The 22,934-nt window shown below is 36.6% G+C and overlaps 1 long non-coding RNA gene across 1 annotated transcript; it reads left to right on the forward strand.

Annotated features, from left to right (window-relative positions):
- Window positions 1-626: 626 nt before the first annotated feature.
- Window positions 627-20,811, forward strand: LOC121425234. The gene is made up of 3 exons (XR_005971482.1): window positions 627-755; window positions 12,819-12,958; window positions 20,695-20,811. It is a non-coding gene; the product is annotated as an uncharacterized LOC121425234 (long non-coding RNA).
- The last annotated feature ends 2,123 nt before the right edge of the window (window positions 20,812-22,934 follow it).

The raw sequence follows: 22,934 nt of genomic DNA on the forward strand, positions 1-22,934 counted from the left end.
GCGCTTACTCGGGAATCGTCAATGCTCGTCGTCTGCAGCCTAGTCTCGTCTCAGCCACCGCTTGACGAGGAATGGAGTCAAGCGGTGGCTGTGAAAGGGTTAACAGAAAAGTGTATGTCCCCCTTTTTTTAGACTGTCCTAAATTGTCGATAGCACAACGAAACAGTCGCATGAATCGATGGATGTTACCCTTTAGTTATGGGCGGGGCTTGTAGTCCTCCTCGGTTCGTAGTTCCACTCTGCGCATGATCAGAGGAAGGTCATTTGTACTAAAGTGACAGGTTTAAAATTTAATGAGATAAGCACCATCTTCGATGCCTTGATTTTTTATTCTTTTGAATTTTTGTTTTTCATTCACATCCACAAGAAAATAATGCGTCCACGAATGACTGGTTTTTTTTACAGTTTGCCAAGTACAATGCACAGCATCCTCTAATATACATTCAAAGCGGAAAATAATGCAACAAATACCTTTATAGAGTTTTTATATTGATGTGCTATTCCAGTCACCTGGTCTAATCAATTTCTTCATCCCGCTATGTAAGGCATTCATACGTAATTTCTTGCTTTGAAATCTACCTATCTTAATGAAAGAAATGAAAGGTCATTAACAAACATGACGCAGTACTTTTCCACGTATCTTCTTCTTTGTATATATTCAATCACTTCCTCTCAACAAATCAGAAAGTAAATTGGATTTCAAAGAAAGAGCCAGAGGAGTACTGCAGGGTGAATAAGAGAGAAGCTCAGTATAGGTAAGGGAAATTACATTTCTCCAACATTGTAAAAAATGAAGCACTTAAAGTGCTTGTATATAGTGACTGCACAACGAGTGCTCATTTTCTAGTTTAAATTTGAAAAAAGGCACTCGTAGTGCAGTCACTATACAAGCACTAAATTAGCACTTCATTTTATACAGTGAAGTCTTATCAATTCCACATCACATCTATTTCTTAGGCTAATACTGTTTCAGCAAAAGTTTCGCAGAGATAATCTAAGCTAATCTAGGATCTTGCGTCATGCCTCCGTAGTGAACGGACATGTCGCTGGAGAGCTCCTGCCCGCGAATTTTAAACCTAAATGAGAAATGCTTTAATCTACACTTGAAATACAACTGTTATCTACAATATGGTAGCACGTTTATTTGAGTAATCATCTATCGTCTAAGACGCCTGCCTACAATATTATTTACGAAAAACAAACGAACCTAAAGCCAAACGTAAAGGGAAGAACCAACCCCAAAACTTTTCAACCTTCATTCTGCTTCATCACTAGATATGCCAAGCGACTCTGAAATGAAAGTCCCGGCTTGTTGGCCGACCCGGGCTCAGACAAGGTCCTTCACTCCATGGCCGATATGAGGAGCATGCTCTCCTGTAAACTTGATAATACGGCTGAAAGCTATCGGTATGAAGAAATCTACAACTTTTACATCTTTTATTCTTGAACCTTGTACCTTGCAAAAGTGAATAGTAACTCGTAAAAAAGTTAATATAGGTTTTCAAAGTCAAATGCTAAATAAGTCTGGTGACATGCTGACAATACCATTTCATTTACATTTTTTTCTGTCTGAAGTGTCGAAAAATGAAAAAAGAAATCCTGTACCTTTTCTTTCTAAACTACAACGTGTGCAAAACTTAAGTATCGTCTTGGAAAAAGCACCTTTTACGGTCTGATTGGAAAACAAAGTAATCACTAAGCCTGCCTTTTCCTCTGTATTCATACGTGTAGGCACATGTTTAAAGGTCAAGTCCACCTTAGAAAAATGTTGATTAATCAATGGAGAAAAATCAGACAAGAACAATGCTGAAGATTTCATAAAAATCGGATGTAAAATAAGAAAGTTATGACATTTCAAAATTTCGCTCATTTTTAACAAAATAGTTATATGAACGAGCCAGTTACATCCAATTGAGAGAGTCGATGATGTCACTCACTCACTATTTCTTTTGTTTTTATTATTTTAATTATACAACATTTCAATTTTTACGAATTTGATGATTAGGACCTCCTTGTCTGAAACACAAAATGTTAAGGTAATGGAATTCCACGTGTTCAGGGAGGAATGAAACTTAATTTCACATGACAATGACGAGAAAATAAAAATATTTCATATTTCAAACAATAAACAAAAGAAATAGTGAGGGAGTGACATCATCGACTCTCGTTTGGATGTAACTGGCTCGTTCATATATATAACTTGTTTTGTGAAATGAAGCGCAACTTTAAAATGTCATAACTTTCTTATTTTACATCCGATTTTGATGAAATTTTCAGTGTTATGATTGTTGAATTTTTCTCTTTTTATTCAAATCAAGTTTTTGTTGGGGTGGACTTGTCCTTTAAGGTTCATATTCTAATCAATTCCTCTTTTATATTGATGACTGTATTACGTGTGCATGTGCATACAAATAACTGTTAATACAACATTCCTACTGCATGGTTCTATTATTACTGATAAACTTTCCATGGAAAGACTATCCTGCTACTAACTGCAGACAAATAATGCAAGTAAAATGACACATTATATTAAACGTCTAAAATTTTGTACCCTTATTTACCCTGCTGCAAAATGATATTGTATGTACTTTGCATATCACTTATATCTTGTTAAATTCAGAAGAGGTGCTAAAAGTCTCCTTTCCTGTCTTAAATAGCAATTTTCAAAGATTTTTTTTTTTAATGTCAATTGCTAGTAAAAACAGATAAGGGTAAATGTTTATCATTTAATATATATATTCCTGCCTGAACGTTTGAAAAATGCAAATTATTACTTCAGTGTTCCTTTAATTTGTTTCGAAACTACACTATTTGCCTGCATGATTTCTCTTTAAAGGATGTACTCATTAAAAAAAAAATTGTTCTAATTTTGCATTAAAAAAATCTTATACATTTAATGATATCTGAAATGTACTTTGTGTTTTTATTTTAATTTCGTTTTTATACCAGTAGCAGAAAAGGTGACGTTTCCTGGGAAATATTATTCAGACAGACAACTCCCGTCGAATCCATCGCCATCTCCCACGGTATACTATATAGAACCTTTCTCTGTCCAGTGTTTAGGACCTGTTCGGGTTCTTCTAGGGTTGAAGAAAGGTTCTGGGGAACATTTTTGTTTATTTTTTCTTTTTCTTATTTTAAAGAGAGTGAGACGCTGCACTTTACAAAGTGTATTTGTCTGAACAATGCTAATGCACACGATATTAAGGCTAAACCATAACGTAATAACCTCTGAAAATAGTCAATAGTATACCTTTAATTCAAAGCTTCAATATCCATACAAAGTAACATAATTCATATTCATATATACACTCATTCCACAAATTTCTATCGATTTGCAAACGCCAAAACTTGTATTAATTTACTATGTAGCAGTAACCAACTGTAGCAAGTCATACTAACTCGAATGATTACATAAAAATCAATAAACAATGCATATTCTCGATACCTTTTGTATCAAAATTCATCTCCATAAACTTCAATTACAATTATCACGTTTATGATAAAGATATACGTTTAGGGTAAAGCATCCTAAAGCGATCAAAACGACCCCCAACTATTTTGAAAAATCCATAGACTGAACTACCTCTGATGTATACTATCTGAGGAGGATAGCATTCCAGAGCTGATGTTTCGGCTTTCACCTCTTTTTCGTCTCTCTCCTTGCATTAGTTTCTTTTCAAATGTACATAACCTTTGACTTAATGTCAAATGACTTCAATAGTCGCACCTTTATGTTGCCTTTTGTTAAAGATAGAAAACATATTTTGTTTGCTTTCTTTTCCTTTCATTTCCAAATTCTAACGACCATAGTAATAAGGTGTGCCCTATTTCTGGACTCCACCTAACTTCCCTTTTTCCTTGTTATCTTAAGGCAAATTCTTGTGATTTAAGCATTGACAATTCGTCGTCAAACTTTAATTACATCCATTCGTTAACAATGGGTGGATAACCTCTTACTACTTTTATTCCTCACATACAAGTCATGCTAATTTGCAATTCCGATACGCTCTTATTTAAGTCCAGCCTTGTTTCTTGGTAATCTTTTATATCTGAATTTCTATTGATACCAAGTAAATGACAACTCTTTGGGGTCCACCAGTTCTTTTACCCGAATTCCTTCCTCATTATCAAAATTAAAGGTTCCTAATGTTCAGTTCCTCTTCAATAACGACAATCATCAGCTATTTTTAACAAGGGACGCCCTAAAATCTGGCATAATGATTAACAGGACATCAAATTCCAGGTAAGGCGTACGGAATGTAGATCTTAATTGTTGCATGCTTTTTCTTTGTGTTTTCTCTACCTATACCTTTCAGCAAATTCAACTTTTCTCTTGCATAATCACTTCACATTTCACAATGTAAATTCTTGGCCATTCTGATTTAATTGCCTTGCATGCTGGAGGTAATTTTATTTCATTTTATTGAATTTTTCTGCCATTTAAAGTACTCCTTTTTATATTGAATTTCTTGCTGCTCTCTGTATTTCATGTTCGAACTGTTTTGCATGCCGCTTGTACATTTTATCTCCCCCCCCTTCAAGCTTCTGAAAGTTTCAGTCCGGGCTTTAGTCATTACATGCCTTCCTTTTTTATGTTCGAATTGTCTTGCAGTTCCACTTTCTTTATAGTATTGCCAGTATCCAAGCTTTCGGACGTTACTTTTTTTGCATGCCCCTTCGTCTCAATGTAAAGGCTTTTTTTTTCTTTAATAATTACGTCAATCCTAAGGATTCTTGGTTTAACTGTCTGTTTTGTTTAACGAATGTAATTGCCAAATCAAGCAATTCAATGCATACCTGTCCTCATCTTATTTCAACTAAATTAAATAATCAGGAAATGTTACTTTTCATTCTTCTAAATTAGGTATACAAAAATACAAACTGTTATTGTCAAGTGCACGGGGTTTTGCGGACTCGATGATGAACGTGAGGTAATGCGCTGCCTTTCTCCCCCTTTTTCTCGTTCCAACCTCTCCCTCTCGATGTATTCTCTCATTCCCTGTAACACTCTTAATAATGTCACTATATCTCCGTCTCCGTCTCTGTATCTGCATTTGCGATCCTTCACTTAGATGCAGTGTCTACGGAACCCTGTTCATTTGGTACACTGTAAAAACTGTGGTGTTAAAACTGACACCAACTGGTCTTAATAGAGGACCACACCCTGAGGTGTTAAAACAACACCCTATAGATTGAACATAACACCAAAGAGTGTAAATGAAACAGCAATAGGTGTTGTAAAAACCCCTATAGGCGTAAAACTAACACCACCAATTTAACACCGGTGTAGAATAAATGGTGTGGTCCTCTATGTACACCGGTTAACACCACAGTTTTTGCTGTGTACAATCCATATGTGCCTTTGTATGTGTATTCCTGTATAAGGGAAGGCGGGGTAAGTTGAGCATAGGGACAAGTTAAGCCACCACCCTCAGGACAATAATGAATGAGCCAGATATCATGGTGCACAGCAAAAACTGGTGTTCACCGGTGTACATAGAGGACCACACCAGTTATTTTTACCGGTGTTAAAATGGTGGCGTTCGTTTTACACCTATAGGTGTTATTACAACACCTTTGGTTATTACATTTACACTCTTTGATGTTATGTTCAATCTCTAGGGTGTAATTTTAACCTCAGTGTGTGGTCCTATTAACACAATTAGTGTCAGTTTTAACACCAGTTTTTACAGTGTGGTGCCATATTGATGGCCCATTGCATAACCCCTAACTCCACCACACTATTTTCAACTTTGAAACAAAAAGTACATTTTTAGAGGGAAAAATACAAATTTCAGCCAAACAGGGAAAAAAAGGTGTGAAGTAGACAAGTGCTTTTTACACCCACGCGTTTTTAAATAAACCCTTCAAAAAAAAGTTTTGCAACTGAGTTTTGGGGATGATATCTTTTTGGTTAATGAAGTATAAAAGATGAAACTGGTATCAATGGAAAGCTGAATTATTCCTCTTTACAATGACATGCCATTTTTTTTGTGATTATGTAATCACGAAATATGCAATCACCCTGAACATTGAGAAAAGTCAGAAGTGAAATGTTGCAAAATGCATTGATTTCTAACAAGAGTCTCCATTTCTATAGAATTTATACCATGCAGGTGACAGTGAATGCACTCGGTCCATCCTCGAAACAATTAAATGGAAATTCGCTGTTGGAAACGACGCATTTTGCAACATTTCATTTCTAACATTGCTGTGTATTATCATGTCTGTGTATTTCATGATAACACTAGCATTACAAATGACACATGATCGTAAAGAGGAATAATCATACTTTCCAATGATGGCACACTAAGAAATTTATTAGCACTCAAACTTGAGTTGCAGAACTTTTTAGAGGGGTTTATAATAAAAACATAGAACATTGTTCGTCCACGTATGGATCTTCATTCTTGTTGTAGTTTTACATGACAGATGCATAAGAAATGTGTGGATGCAAAATTATCGCATTTAGTTAGGACTGGGGTAAGTTGAGCAAACCCACATGGGCCAAATTGAGCCATGGTAATTCTTATGGTAATGTATATAAAATACCTTAAAAAGCCTTCAATATGCAGGCAGAAAAGGGCAAGTTTACATGACTGCTTTCCTTTTAGAGGATATTGGTATTTATGGAGAATAAGCGACTGAAAAAAACTTGAAATAAAAAACTGACATGGTAGTTGGCTTTCCCCATACATTTCGTACACAGTTTTGTGGCTTAACTTGCCTCAGAAGGTGGCTCAACTTACCCCACAGATGGGGCAAGTTGAGCAATTTGACATCTCTTTTTTCAAAGGTGACAGTGACTTTCAGTGTGGGGGTAGAAAGTTAAATATATGTTTAAAATATTTCAAAAGAATTAGATATTAAGGCAAGGTACTTTTTATTCAAGATCATTAATCATATCAGTTCTAACATGCAAAAAGCAAAAAGTGTCACAACTTACCCCGCCTTCCCGTACATATTTCTTTAGAGTTATTCAGTCTCTGCATAGTTGACTATAATGCTGTATCAAATTCAATGCATGTCTTACTTCTGTTTCGTCATTTTCTTTGGCCTCTATTCAGTTTCATTTATTTTCTATTACACATATTTTACTATCACACAGTCAATCTCATAACAAACGTTTTCAATTATTGTCATTTTCATTCATACTTTTCGGCACGCTTCAAATAAAGGTACCGAAATTTTATAACCTGCATTTTTCGAGCTCGTTTTGCCGTCAAATTTTTGTGTACCGGTACTTTATTATGCTATATGATCTAGAGGCCAAAGACAAAGACAAAGAGAATAAGAAAACTAAATTGCAATGATAGTTAAAACTACCACAGTTTTTTTTTTATAATATAATAAGACAATATTTTTGTAACCCCTGCCTTCGCCGGATTCTTATCTGACATAACCGATCATTTTCCAATTATGTCACATGTCATCTTTGGCGCCCACTGAACAATCTACACCGGCCATCAAGGCGAAGACCAAATCATGAAAACATAAGCCAGCCGGACACTTGCACGATTTTGTGTCACGCATTGGCACGACTCAAGTCGTGCCAGTGCGCAAACTAGTCGTGAACTGGCGTGAAGTGTGCGTAAACACGTTGTGACACGTCGTGACTGCGTGCCATGTCGGGACGAGAATTTTGAAATGTTCAAAATTTTGGTCACGACAAAATTTAGCGACCGGGTCGTGAACTATGCGCAAACTGTTCGTGAACTCGTCGGGACGATGCGGGAGGATGCGTGGCAGTGCGCGCCATGCCACGACTGTCACGAATAGTTCACGAACAGCTCACGTCGTGTTCACGAATAGTTCAGCACGACACCGTCCGAATTGCGCAAACTCGTCGTGCCAATGCGGGAAGTGCGTAAACTATGCGTGAACTCGTCGTGCCAGTTCGTGTCAATGTGGACACTGACGGGCACGCATTCGTGAACTATTCGTGAACTCGTCGTGAACTTGTCGTGAACCATGCGTGAACAAGTCGTAAACCGTGCGGGAGCCTCTCAGTTCGTGACCAAAAATGGCACGACTTGCCACGACAAAATCGTGGCCAAAAGTCGTGCAAGTGTCAGCCTGGCTCAATAGCCAGGCTGACACAATTCACTTCCTCACGTAATTGATTCAAAGTTCCCTCAAAATCGTTAATTTCATTACCCTACGAGACAGTCTAATGAGTTCCATTTACCTCTTAAGAACACTTTGTTAATAAAAAAATTATACGATGGTCCGAGATCTGGAACTCCCTTACTGAATATATCATTAAAAGCCCATCCCTCTGTTCTTTTAACATGAAACTTAAAAATAATTTTCTGAAATCATACAGGTCACCATTTCCTCAATTTTAAATAATTATTTCATTAAATTCACCACTTCATGCCTCTTTAACTTATTTTCTTTTTTTGTTATTATCCGCTCGTTGAAGTCCTGCTCTATCATCTTTCTCTTTTCACTTTTATTTTCATATCTCTTGTGTGCGTTTCCATTTTCTTGTTTCTTTGTTTTTTTGTTTTTCTGTTCTCTGTTTTGTCACTTTCGTGTCTGTCTTCGTAGGCAATTCTAAAATAATTATTTCGAGGGGTCCACACAATACAAGCACTGCTTTTAGTGGATCCCTCCATTTTCTCAGATTTTTTTTTTATAATGGTTATGATACTTTACTTTTATATTATACTGTTTTATTCTACTTATAGATAAATATCATATACTGTACATGTCTCGATTTATTTTGTCGGTACAAGTTCATCGTTACTATTTTGACCTCATTACTTTGTTCTGTTGAAAATGAAATAAAATGAATCGAAATTGAAATTGAATTGAAAGCTTTTTAAAATTTAACATTTCTTCTGTGATTTTCAATTGGTGGAAAAAACAAATAAGAAGAGTATATGTATATTGGTAAAGAGAAGAGGGTATATCTTCTCCCTTTGACCTTGACTAAGGCTGGTGGTGCCTTACGAGTCATGGAAGATAACATCGCGCGAAAAAAGGGAAAGTATACCCAAAACATTAGTAACCAAATTCAAGAAATACACCCATTTCTATTTCATTCCCCCTCTCATCTAGTAGACGTGTTAAAAGGTTGAACGCTGTATTTTTGAGTACAAATGTCCCACTTGGCACAAATGTTCCTTGAGTCAAAAGAAAAATATTCATCCAAAGAGACACGCTGTATCTATGCAAATAAGCAAGTAATTTGCATAAATTTGAATATTATGTCGATGTAGTAAAAACAAGTATTTCATATACTATATATATATATATATATATATTGAACCAGAACTGCCCTAAAATTGGAAATAAAGACTTAGGGTAATTAAGACAGAGAAGAAAATTGTCATAAAATAATTGGGATATCCTTGTTTATTATTACCTAATTTACATACATTATGCAAATTACAATTTAAAACAAGAGTATTTTTCATAAATCCTGAACTGTTAAACAAAACAGCAAATAATACACAATGTCAACATTCTACATGAAATGGAATATATTAGCGAAAACATAGAAAGAGGGCAAATATGACAAAATGTATGACGTGATATTGCGCTAAAACGAGACCAAAACAACCTCTATGTCACAGTCACACTCACGAATCGGACAATAAAGCGATCAATGGTATGCCATTCGAGATAACACAATCCCAACACAATAGCTTCCTTCTGCTTCTCGTATCGCTTTTGTTGGTGTGTCTGCCACACCGTAATCTATGATACATACGGGCAAAATGCATTTCGGTATCGGTAAAACACTATTAATTTTGTTTTATTTGTTTCTCTTGGAAAATTTACAGGAGACATTGCTTTGCAGTTTACTGCTTTAATGAAACCCTGGCACATGGATCATGACGAATGTATCCTACCTCAATCCATATTTTAACTTTATTAAAATATATATCTTTTGGAGACCCCGAAGTGGCAAAACTGCTTCCCCCGGCATTCCTGCCACTTTACAAAACCAGTTTGACTTGTATAATCGACTTGGAAAAGACAGATGTATGAGACATCAGTCAACATGTTTCCTGAAGGAAGTTTTTTTTTGTTTATTTAAGCCTACGCCCACGGGAGCCCTCCGAATTTATCCCATCCCCTCCCCGTATTTCGACTTTATATATAAAAAAATATCGTGTTTTATAGAGGATGCCCTGGCACTGGGAAGAGGGGCTGAAACTTGTTCAATTTCTTGGGACCAAAATTTTACATTGAACCTTTTTTTTTCTTTTCAAATTTAAATCAAGAAATTTAACAAGCAAATAAACAAAAAGGATTGCACTACAAAATGAGGTTTTTTTGGTAACGTTTTTTTTTCGTTTTATCACATCTTCCGGAATTCCAGGGGTGCTGTCTATGGAGAATAACACACGCAGCACACCCCATCCCCTTCCGGAAAATCTTGCGGGGGCTTCAGCCCCCGCTTCCAAGTACCAGGACCTCCCCCGGGGGGGCACTAAGTATATAACGCATAGTGGGTATGTGCCGCGGAGGGGACCCCCATTTTTACACTCAAATTTCCGTTCCAAGGCATAGCATTTTTGCCTTGTTGAGAAAAAGAACAAAGAAAGCCGCTCCAAGGCATAGCATTTTCTTCTTATCGAGAAAAAAGAAGAGAGAAATCCGCTCCAAAGCTTCGCATATTTTTCGTTACGCCGCTCCGATCGCGTTGAATGAGCTGCAATTTTGGTGAAAAGCGGCCGCAGAGCTCCCCGGCGGAGGCCGCGCTAGCTGCATCATGCACGCATGACCGTTCCGTAGGGATGCATACGCGCTCACACGCTGGCGATCCGTTCCAAGGACCCCCGTTTTCACAAACATTTGTTGTTCCGAAGCCCGTTCCAAGGACCCTCCTTTTTACAATAAGCCCGCTCCAAGGCCCCCGTTTTTTGTCTCGCCCGCGGCACACCCCCACCACTTTTTTGGTCGAGTGCCCCCCCCGGGGGACCTCCTCTATTATAATGTAGATGCTGCCTTTAAAAAGTGCCCTTTTCCAGATGAGGGCTTCATTTAGACGATATTCTAAATATATATTGTCAAAACAAAATAAAGGGTTGGGCAACTTCGACAGGCCACCGTCATGTACACGAACTTATTTTATGCGATATAAAACAATGCCTTCTATGTTTTCTTTTCAAGAGGAGAAAGTAAAGAGGCTTTACTGTGTGTAGTAGAAATGTATCTTTTTTCCGAATGGGCTCTAAAAATATTTAAATTTAACATAGAGTGGAATCAAAGGGGTTTCAGTAGTTTGGAACTTACGTGTGGCTTTTCTTCATTGTACCACAGCTCTTCAACATGTCAATTGTAGAGTATTTTCTCAATCTATTCCAAGATATCAATACAAACAAAAGTAATCTTTTAAGAGTTCTAAAGACAAACTATTTTTAATACATAAAACCAAAAGGGAAAGGGAATCCTAAGCATGCTCCTGTTGAGTTATAGCCTCTACTGTGCTAGAGCAGAACACTAATTATGATAATAACAACAACAATAATAATAATATTAATATAGATAAATATGAAACATAGATATAAAAGTTGCTTTATTATACCAAAAACGCAATTTGCCTTGCCGGTGGCTTTAAAACACGATATTTTTTTTTATTTAGTGTCGAAATACAGAGAGGGGATGGGGTAAATTAGGAGGGCTCCCGTGGACGTAGGTTTAAAAAAAAAAATTATCTTCAGGAAACATGTTAACTGATGTCTCATACATCTGTCTTTTCCAAGTCGATAATACAAGTCAAACTGGTTTTGTAAAGTAGCGGGAATGCCAGGGGGAATGCAGTTTTGCCACTTCGGGGTCTCCAAAAGATATTTTAACAAAGTTAAAATATGGATTGAGGTGGGGTACATTCGTCATGATTCATGTGCCAGAGCTTCATTAAAGCAGTAACCTGCAAATCAATGTCTCCTGTAAATTTTCCAAGAAAACATATTAGAAACAAATAAACAAAATAGTGTTTTACCGATACCGAAATGCATTTTGCCCGTATATACCATAGATTACGGTGTGGCAGATACACCAACAAAAGCGATACGAGAAGCCGATGGAAGCTATTGTGTTGAGATTGTGTTATCTCGAATGACATACCATCGATCGCTTTATTGTCCGATTCATGAGTATGACTGGATATAGAGGTTGTTTTGGTATTGTTTTAGCGCAATATCACGTCATACATTTTGACATATTTGCCCACTTTCTATGCAAATTAAGACACTAATACTGTCATGAAGCATATCGATGTTTTCGCTAATATATTCTCTTTCATGTAGAATGTTGACATTGTGTATTAATTGCTGTTTTTTATAAAACAGTTTAGGATTCATGAAAAAATACCCTGTTTTAAATTGAAATTTGCATAATTTATGTAAATTAGGTAATAATAAACAAGGATATCCCAATCTTTTTATGTCAATTTTCTTCCCTCTCTTACCATGCTTACCCTAAGTCTTTTTTAGGGCAATTCTGGTTAAATATATATTCTTAAATTCTTGTTTTCACTATATCGACCTAATATGCAAATTGATGCAAATTACTTGCTTATTTGCATAGAAACAGCGTGTCTCTTTGGATGAATCCTTTTCTTTTGACTCAAGGAACATTTGTGCCAAGTGGGGCATTTGTACTAAAAAATGCAGCGTTCACCCTTTTTTTTGCAGTTAACAAGTCTACTAATCTTTCGAAATAAAGACCCACGATTATCATTGACTCGAAAATTTCTGTCTCAACCATCTTGAGTTGAGTGAGTTACTTCTCCAATGATCTTTTTGAATCTTTAATTAATGCGAGACGTAAACAAATTCCTCTAACTCCAACAGGAGCATCAAATCCATAGCTGTGACATCGGAATCCAGGACATTCTAATTCAAGATGACCAATCTATTACTCTGGATGATTTCTGTTACCACTATTGCTACTGCTTCTGGTCTCACTATTGACGTAGACGGTCCGATCAATGGTATGTATAGTCCCGCAACATTTTATTGCCTTCTAATGATCTAAAACGGCTTGATACACTCTAAAAAAAGTTTACACATTATTGGGTAAATTGGGAACATGCATGTTGTTAGGTAAATAGATTCCCAATATTTGGTAAATTTTACGCAAAGTATTTGTTCAATGAAAATATTGACAAGCAAAAAAGTTATTCACTACAAAATGGAGGTCATTTTGTTACAGGAAAAATTTGAAAGCAAACAAAATATACAGTGCGTATCAAAAAAGTATACACTTTGAAAAAGCCCTGGGAATAAAAAAAAAATAATGTGGGTATTTTTTTCACATATATCCTTGGGTCTGGGTCTCATCTATCTAATGAAAGTAAAAGTTTTGACAATATGCTACACTTGAGTGAGCACTGTCCATTTTTTTAAAGCTTGCAGAAATCTATTTGCGCAGAAATGCTCGTTTTCACGCTGTGTCAAGGGGAAAGGGTGAAATCAAACTTACCCTGCGAAACACAATTCTCATACATTTCCCTTTCACTTTTAGTCAATTGAAATAAAACGGATACATTCAAGCATTTTGTAACAAAATTTGCCACCAAAATTAAAATTTTGAAACTTAGTAAGCGCAACCTTTACCCTTTTTGTGCCAGTTGGATATGAGGATATAACTGAATCTGAACAAAAGTTCACTCGGTTTTTATAATTTATAGTGGGTTTACAGTTCATTCTTCATTTAATGCTTGTTTCTCCACACATTTCCCAAGCTACACAATGATTAACAAAATGAAAAACAAGCCTAAGCCATTTCATGTAAATCACATGTGTAAAATCACATGTGTAAAATAAATATCGTCACGATAGCCTCGGTGTGTGGAAGAGTGAGGTGGGGCTCAATGGCACTCTTCGAAGTGTTTTAGGCAAGAAAACAAGTTAAAGATAAAGATACTTCAAATCAATTTTTCTGCTAAATTTCATATGTTCTTCATGATTAAGATCTACTTTTATTCGCATTACTATTTCAAAGTTCTGCTCAAATCATTTTTCACTAACATTTCAATGTTAAGTGATGCTAACTCAAGCGGAAATATTTGTCGACATTTATATCGTTATTTGCTGAAATGGACCTGTACCAATGTTAAAATGTGGAAAAATCTTCAGGATGTTACAAATGTATGATTTTACAGGATTTTTTCTGAGTGTAAACTTTTTTTGATACGCACTGTATGTCAATGATAGATAAATAAAGTATTCACTCCAAAATTGAGGTCACTTTGTTCAATGAACAAAATGACATGCAAGTAAACATGGGATTCACTACAAAATTGATGTCATTTCGTTCAGGAAATAAGACTTGAGTATATGAACGACATATTCACCTTACAAATATTTGCTATTACCCTCGGGGGTGGGCACGGGTCGGATGTACCCTCGCCTGGATCCGTTATTGATTCAAACTTTTCATGTTCCAAATATAGCCAGCCCAGAAATAGAGCGTATTTATAATTGAATGATTAACATGAAAGTTATATTGTCTTTTAAAAGTTTAACTTACAAGTTTTTTTTAATGAAGAGAATTTATATATATGGGTGATTCCATACGTGTCGTACGGGACCTTTAGAGAACATTTGACAATTTTTGACAAGAAGAAACAAAAAATATTCCAGTAACTATAGGTGATCATCAAGTACTACCAGAGTGTTAGAAAAACCAAGACTTAACATGACTTGAATTCACATCCTGTACAATACAGATTTAAAATAGTAATGTGTCGTACGGACGCAGAAAAACTGGCTTTTTTTAGAAACCTCAAGTTTGTACTCAAAAGTCTGTGAGTTGGGCAGATAAATTTCATAGAAACTGAACTCAAATTGACACTCAATTACCCATGGACAAACACATAAAAGAAAGCAAAATAAACATTCATGAATAAATAAAGCAAATTATAATTTTCGAGAACATTGTGGCGTACGGGACATTCAAAATATGTCGTACGGGACATCTCTAAATTGAAGCCAAACTTTCTTCCTTTATGTCACTTTGGCTTCTTCAATCACAATATTTGGCTGATGATAATGATAATCCTATCAAACTAAGACATTCATTAGGTTAGAAACTGCTAATTAGCTGAATATTTCTGTCAATATATCATAAACAAAATAATGTGTCGTACGGGACAATTGTGTGTCGTACAGTACACTTCTGTGTCGTACGGGACACTTGTGTGTTGTACAGGCACTTGTGTGTTTAATGGGCAGCCTGAATGAAAAAAAAAACTTTTTATCAATTAGAAGGACCATTGCCCCTAAATTCTTCCTTTTTTATGAAAAATCTTTTAATAAGTAGTCATTCAGGACAATATAATTAAGTAACCTCAATATATACAATTGGGAGCAATATGTTATAATTTTTTCATGATAGGAAATGTACAAGTGTTCACAGCATTTCTACGAGCTGAAAAACTTGAGGTTTGTGTGAAGTTATATTTTAGGGAATTCATTGATAATTTCCAAACACTATTTAAACAATAAATGAATGAAACTTTGTGTAAATTATGGGGCTAAAATGTTATATTTTTTTATATAAAATGTATATCTACATGATACACTGTCACTTGTAATTCCACAATTTTTTTTTCTAAAGAAATGCGGTTCTACTTTTTCGAACCCATCTGCATTTAATGAAACCATATGGTTTGTCTTATTTTCCAGATTTTTTTTACAGCTTGAAAAAAGTAAGGAGTTTCAATACTGTATATAAAAACATAGTGATCATCAAGGGAAGTCCAAATAGATGATCATGATGATTGATATGTATTTTTTTTACATATTATAATAATTCCACATTAGCATGCAAGAGGAAATAATCTTCCAGGCTAGGTTGAAATAATTATAAAAGTTTTCTTTTCATACTCAATGAAAAGAAATTAACCTAGCTGCTCTGATCAGTGAAAATCACCAGTTTAGCTGAAGGGATTCACAAAAGAATAAGCCTACATGAAATCAATAAAAATGTTTAGAATCACCTATTTCATGTTCTATGGAGATAAACAAAGTACTTTTTCAGTTCACTTTATGTTAAATCAATTAAATGAATTTAAATATGCTTACTATTTATGGTTTCTGAATCCAAATCCTGCAATTAAATGCATTATTATATTGTGTGTCGTACGGGACATGTCCCGTACGACACAGCATGTGTCGTACGGTACAACTTTTAATAGGACAATTATTGAAAAATGAAGGGCAGTAATTAGATCCTTATGGGATAAATCGATCACCCATGGGTCAAACAAAGAGAAACCAATTTTATGAAATTGCATCATCAGAAATAAAATTGTAGGTAAAACTTTTGCATTGTCACGTGTCGTCCGGGACATTGCCAAAAATAGGTTCGGAAAAATCAGGGCTGCCCCTATTATGGATCATGAAAATGTTGTAGATATTATTTGGAACCATCAATAATATATTATTCTATTGACCTGCAATATTTTCAATCTTCTCTTGCTTTGCAAATAATTTTTTCAGGCGGTGTTTGTACTTGACTATTCAATGAGCAAAATTAATGAAAATTTAAAATTACATTGTTCCCCCCAATTAAAACTATATCTGTCTTCACTTTTGGTTAAAACTCATAATTTTCATAAAATTTAGGTATCATAGTAAAATATTACACTACTTATGACTTATTGAAAGCATGTTTAAATTGATGATATTTTTGAAGTTCTAGTGTGGAATCGCCCATATATAAAATTATATGTAAGTTATACTGGCGCTATTCCAATCATGACTATCTGATAGCCGCTCATTTTACATTATTTCCCATTTCTTTTCCATTTCATTCAAGTCTTTTACGGATCAAAAAACAATGCATATAAGACAGCAACATCAAAGACATAAATTCCCAAGTTAGGTAGAAATAAAAAGAATGCCTGCTAAAATTTACGTCTAAATCTCCACACTTAGACCAACAAAACTTAATTTCAAGATAACAGATTTTGTTAAAAGAATATACCAGAAAATAAAATAAAAAAGAGGCAAGGTAGATAGACAGAGGTAAGGAGAGAGAGAGAGAGAGAGAGAGAGGAACAAACCATTATTCGAGATCTATTTATTCTTTATTTCTGTCTATATCTTAATTGATATAGTCCTTCGCGATAAATGCACGTATGCGTATATCACACTCAATAGATTATAACGGGATATTGAATATGCACCTACCTTTTCCAATGGTGGACTTAAGTTGTAAAAGTTAACTGAATAAATGTAGGCAATAATAACCTCAATGCTTGATGCTTATAAAAAATGAACTACAAAAACGACATAACGAGAAAGTTAAAATCTAACTTAAACTTAATTTTACGAAGCCAAAACAATTCAGAAACATGATTATTAAGGTAATTGGAATAAATAATATGGAGAGGATTATTAGTTTTCATTTATAAAATTATTTACTCAGATGATGCCTTTTTTCGGCTCCCTAATATGGTACAGAGATGAACCATGCAATAAAGATGCAAATTTGAACCTTTCGTAAAGTCCATTATGCACCTTAAAAGTGAAAATGTTGCACTTCTCAGGATGCAGTCGAGCATTTATTGGTACAAAGAATAGTAATAAGGTGAATTACTGCACCTTTTCTCACCCATGATGCAAGCTTACACCCCAAATATGCCAAAAGGTGCTACCATTGATTCATGAGCAAACTTGTACCTTCCTTGGTGTAAACTTTGCCACGATGATGAAGTCAATTTTGTGCAATACATGTAGTGTATTGGAAGATACTTTAGTTAAAAGGGAAGTTCACCCAGACCAAGGAAATTGCCTTGCCCTGAAAAGTTATCAATCGACAAATTATTTCACACCCGCTCCCGAATAAAGAACACACTTAGTCATCATCGTGAATCATTAAACAAAAATGTAATTTATGCATTTTACATGGATTTTGCTCAAATCCTCATCCGTATTTTATTATTTTTTTCCTGGGTATTTTTCAAAAAAAATTTCGTCAGGGTGAACTTCCCTTTAATATATTTTGTCGGAACTACGTGTGTTACATATGGGAACATTATTGCTGCCATAAAACATAGTTTTATAATGGAAGGAATCATTAACCTGTATTTATAATCTGTATTAATAATGCAAATCTTTTATTATCCGTTAAACATGTGAATTTTCCGTTATTCAAACGTTTTAAGGCCCGGTCCCACTGGGGGGGGGGGAGTTGAATTACGCATGAATTGCGAATACAAATTTCGGTCATTCGTTGTCATCCGCATTAAATTTGGCAAAAAAATAAAAATCCGCTTTAAAATTGCGGATACATAAAAGATGTACAGCGAACAAATTACGATTAAAAGCGGAAATATCACGAATAAAAACGAATTACCTTGCGAATGCTATTTTACGAGGGATATTGCTTGTAAAATTGTGGAATGTATTGCAGACATTGCGAAAATGTAACGAAAGTAATGCGGAAGTATAACACATGTATTGCGGACAAAAATAGGATGCTAAACGATTATTGCGGAAGTATTACGTATGCATATAGAATGCAATGCGCACATGGTGCGGAAACAACGGTCGCATTGCGAATGTGATACATTTGAATCGAGACCATATAAAAGAAGAGCACTCCACTCTTCAGCGTCATTATCTTTATCAACATTGTAGAAAGTAGCAACATGTCAACAAGAGCCAAATCAAGAGGAAAGGAGAAACAAAAGACAAGCAAAGTTGGAGAGAGGGCTCCGTGACCACCTCCTCCACAATCCCCAAGGTCACCGAGTCCACCTCCAGAAGACCTCCCTGGCGCCGATGAGGTCCCTGGTCCAAGTCAGCCTAGAGATGACAAAGCTGAAAAGAAGAAAGAGAAGAGGCCACGAAAGAGCTTCTCCCTCAAACCCGACCAAGAAGATAATGCCTTCGAATGGTTAGCAGAAAATGAGCTTTTGTGGAGAAGGGGAAGTAGGATGGTTAAAGACACAAACAGAAAGAAGCTTTGTGGGAAGAAAAAGCCACTGAGCTTGAGATAACATCAGAGCATCTACAGGGATGGTGGCGGGTTATGCATACTTGGTATGTTAAACTTCACCGCGTCAAGTCGGGACAGGCTCCGAAAAAGCTTACAGATAGGGAACGATATGTGCTCCAGAAGTGTGCGTTCTACGAGGGGAGCTAAGGCACAGGGAGTCTGCACCATGATACCAAATGTGTTCTCGACGACTCTCCTGGCCCTCGACAGCCTGTAATTATAGATACGCTCTTCCCTGGTCAGGGCCTTTGCACTGTATGTCTTCATTAGGTATGTTCTCAGATAGAAAGCATCGTCGCCCACAATGAAGTATGGGACATCTTGGGTGTCATTTGGGTAACTTGAAGGGATCTGGATTTGGCCAACCCATAATGTCGCCGTTCTCGAGACCTTGCTTCAGCTCACTTTGGTTGTATATTTGAGCATCTGATGCGGAACCGTTTCCTGATACGTCAGCCCAAAGAACCTTGTAGTCAGAACTGACCAGGGCAACTAAAATGATGCTGAAAAAGCCCTTGTAGTTGTGATATTCCGTGCCTGAGTTTGGGGGAGCTTTGCATGCCACATGCTTGCCATCAATCGCGCCGATTGTGTGAGGAAAGTTCCACCTCTGCAACCAGTCATTGGCAATTTCACGCCATTCTTCATCGTTGGTAGGGCAAGTCATCTGTTCATCAAAGTACTCTTCTGATATGGCTGTACATACTTCTCTGACAACTTTGCTGATTGTGCTGTGAGGGACCCTCCAACCGTACTGCATGTCCCTGTATTTTGAACCAGAGGCAAGATGGCGTAGGGTTATGGCCACTTTGAGTCCAGGCTCTAAGTTCGCTCTGAAGTTGGTCTGTGTCTTGAGCAGTCGAGGAGTGAGCCGGTTCACCAGTTCGTCAAACATGTCTGGGGGCATTCTCATAAAGTTCTGGAAGGCACGTGGATCTTCTGTCAATCCAAGGTCTCACCCAGACAGCTCTTTGATTTCTCCTTCGCTTTCTTTTCCGTATTTGGATCAAACGTTGAACTTGGAAGAGAAGATTGTTATGTTGTTGGATGGCTGCAACTATCAAATGTCCGTGATGATCCATGGCAACATCCTATATTCTACACAAAAAATGACGGTCAAATTTCATTTTCTGTTACATTTATATAGTAATCTGGGTTTACGATGAATGTTTGCTGTGTACTCGCAAATTGTTCGCGAAACAGTCGTAATACAAACGCACTATTCGTGACCAGTCTGTAAGCATTCTTTATAAATTATTATAGCTTGGTATAAAGTCGTATTAGGCACGCTATTCATTTGTTTCGCATTCTATCCCAGTCCGCTACTTATCCGCAATCCCATGTCCGTTGCGGATATCACAGGATAACTGCGAAAATTCAGCGCATACATTGAGTATGCATTGCGTATATATTGCGCATATAAACCGGATGATTTCCGCTCCCAGGAGTTTTGGGCAGCCCAAAACTCCTGGGAACGGAAAAATGTGCCTTTGCGGATGATTACGGGCATGTGCGAAAAATAACCGTCTTAAAACAGCATACTTTACGAATATTGCGGATGTTTAGCGTCTGTAATCAAATTTTATCCTCAATTTATGCGCAATCCATCCTAAATGTCGGGGACCGGGCCTTTAGTCTCAATCAGATCAAGTAAATTGAAATACATTTACATGTAAATTTGATCTGCATAACTGAATATTATTTTTTAAATGTCAGGTCCGTGTTCTCTATGTCCAGAAGGAGCTCCCGGTCCCCGTGGACCACCAGGAGACATTGGCCTACCGGGAAGAGACGGTCGTGATGGGAGGGACGCTTCGTGTAATGGCCAACTATCAGGTAGAATAATGAGGACGACGGGAGTCAAACTGTTGTTAATTCCTCAGTCATATTTGCTCTAGTCGAAGCCGTTTTAACATTTTTTTTACCAGCTTCATAATCTCCCGAACATGCAGAGTTCGGAGGATACTATGGATTTGGCCTCATCGCGCCGCGGCAGAGATTTCCTTGTGAGTGCTCTACCAGCTGTATTTCTTCTCCGATCATCTTCAAATGTGGCATGAAGGTCCATTATGGTAAAGCAAAGCTAGTCTGCTATGCAGACTCTGAATGACTCGTGAGGTGGGATCTGCAAACCAGCCTGAAAGGGTGAGCGGAGCGAGCCATTTCTGCAGCCTCAGTAGACCTAGTCTGCTATGCAGACTCGTTGAATCAGCTGAGGTACACATACTGCAGATGTTGGTCTACATTTGTAGACTAAAGCAAAGCCGCCTAATGATTTTGGAGTGGGTGGAGACACGGTTGCCATGGTAACCATATTTTTGTGGAAAATTTGGTAGAACCTAGCTGTAACTTTTTTTCCCGTTTGTCATAGCAGTTGGCACACAGAAGCAATAATAGAGTAAAGCGAAGATGCCTATCATTTTTGGTGGGGTGGGGGTCTTTATTGCCATGGTAACAATCCAAGTGAGTGTTACCAATAACTATGACAATCGAATGTATCATGCCTACTTCATTTCAATTTGATATATCATAATAACATGCTGTTAGCGGTTGGCAAACAAAAGCAATATCAGAAAGTAAAGCGAAGATGCCTATCATTATTGGAGGGGGCGGGGGTCTTTTAGGGTAAGGTTTACAAAATATATCCGGATTACTCTAATGTGGGCAGGGTCATTGTTGCCATATGATAATTGATATTTATTTGTCAAATTTTTGTGTGAGGTCTATTGCAATGCGGTGGGTTCGGGGGGGAGGGGTACATGCTGTGCTCGGCCACGCGAACCGCCGAACATTTCTATGGTTTGAACAAAAAATTCAACTCGCCGCACGGCCACCGGAGAGCAAATGTGACTGAGGTGCCGATGATGATGATAGGATTGATGGTAATAAAAATAAAGATAATAATTGATTATACGATAATATTAATAATTATTGATAATGTTACCTTCGGGGTTATGACAAACTTGATACACTTTTTTTTCGTTTCATCATAGCTACCAGAACCAGAAAGGAAATAGTGTTATTTCAGTAGAAAAATACTAAAGATACAATCGTTATGTGCAATATCCTAATTCCATATTAGCTTAGTATTGGAAATAGTTTTCTTTTTACCCGTAATAAAAACAGTCAGGGGTAGCGTCAGTCATGAGGGAGGGGACAATATAAATGCCCGGGGGTCAAATGTATTGCTTTACACATGCGTGACCAAATTATTTCCAAACACCCCGTCAACTATGGCGTGCCAAGTGTACGCCAGTATATTCTGTGCAATTCAAGCAATTCCGTACACAAAATGTGTTTTTATTCAGACGAAAATCTTTTTGTCATGACGCTTTTCTAATTTCGTACACGAAATTTATTTTGTGTCACACAAAATCATTTTCGTCTCGACGAAATGCACAAAATAAATTTCGTTTAGACAAAATGTAATTGCGTCCACAAACTTCATTTGGCGTGCCATACAAAATGGCGCACCAAATGTCCGATGGTAAATTCCGTCCAATTCACGTCATTCCGTACACAAAAGTTTTTTTGTTCGTATGAAAATGATTTCGTCATGACGCAGTTTTATTTCGTATACGAAATTATTCTTGTCACACAAAATAAATTTTCGTCGAGACGAAATGTAATTTGGTCCACAAAATTTATTTCGTACACACGAAATGAATTTTGATCTAACGAAATAGCACCCCAATTGTCCAAAGGAAAATTCTGTAGGAAAATATGTGTTTCACTCCAACGAAATTCATTTCGTCATGATGCAGTTTGATTTCGTATACGAAATTTATTTTGTGTCACACTTATAATCAATTTCCTCGAGACGAAATAAAATTGCGTCCTCGAAATTCATTTCGTTGCGATGCAAATATTTATTCCGTCAACGAAATGATTTTGTGTCACATCACAAAAAATTCCGTCGACGAAATGATTTTGTGTCACATCACAAAAAATTCTGT

The sequence above is a fragment of the Lytechinus variegatus genome, chromosome 12 (genome assembly GCF_018143015.1).
Source record: "Lytechinus variegatus isolate NC3 chromosome 12, Lvar_3.0, whole genome shotgun sequence".
In the NCBI taxonomy this organism is placed as follows: domain Eukaryota; kingdom Metazoa; phylum Echinodermata; class Echinoidea; order Temnopleuroida; family Toxopneustidae; genus Lytechinus; species Lytechinus variegatus.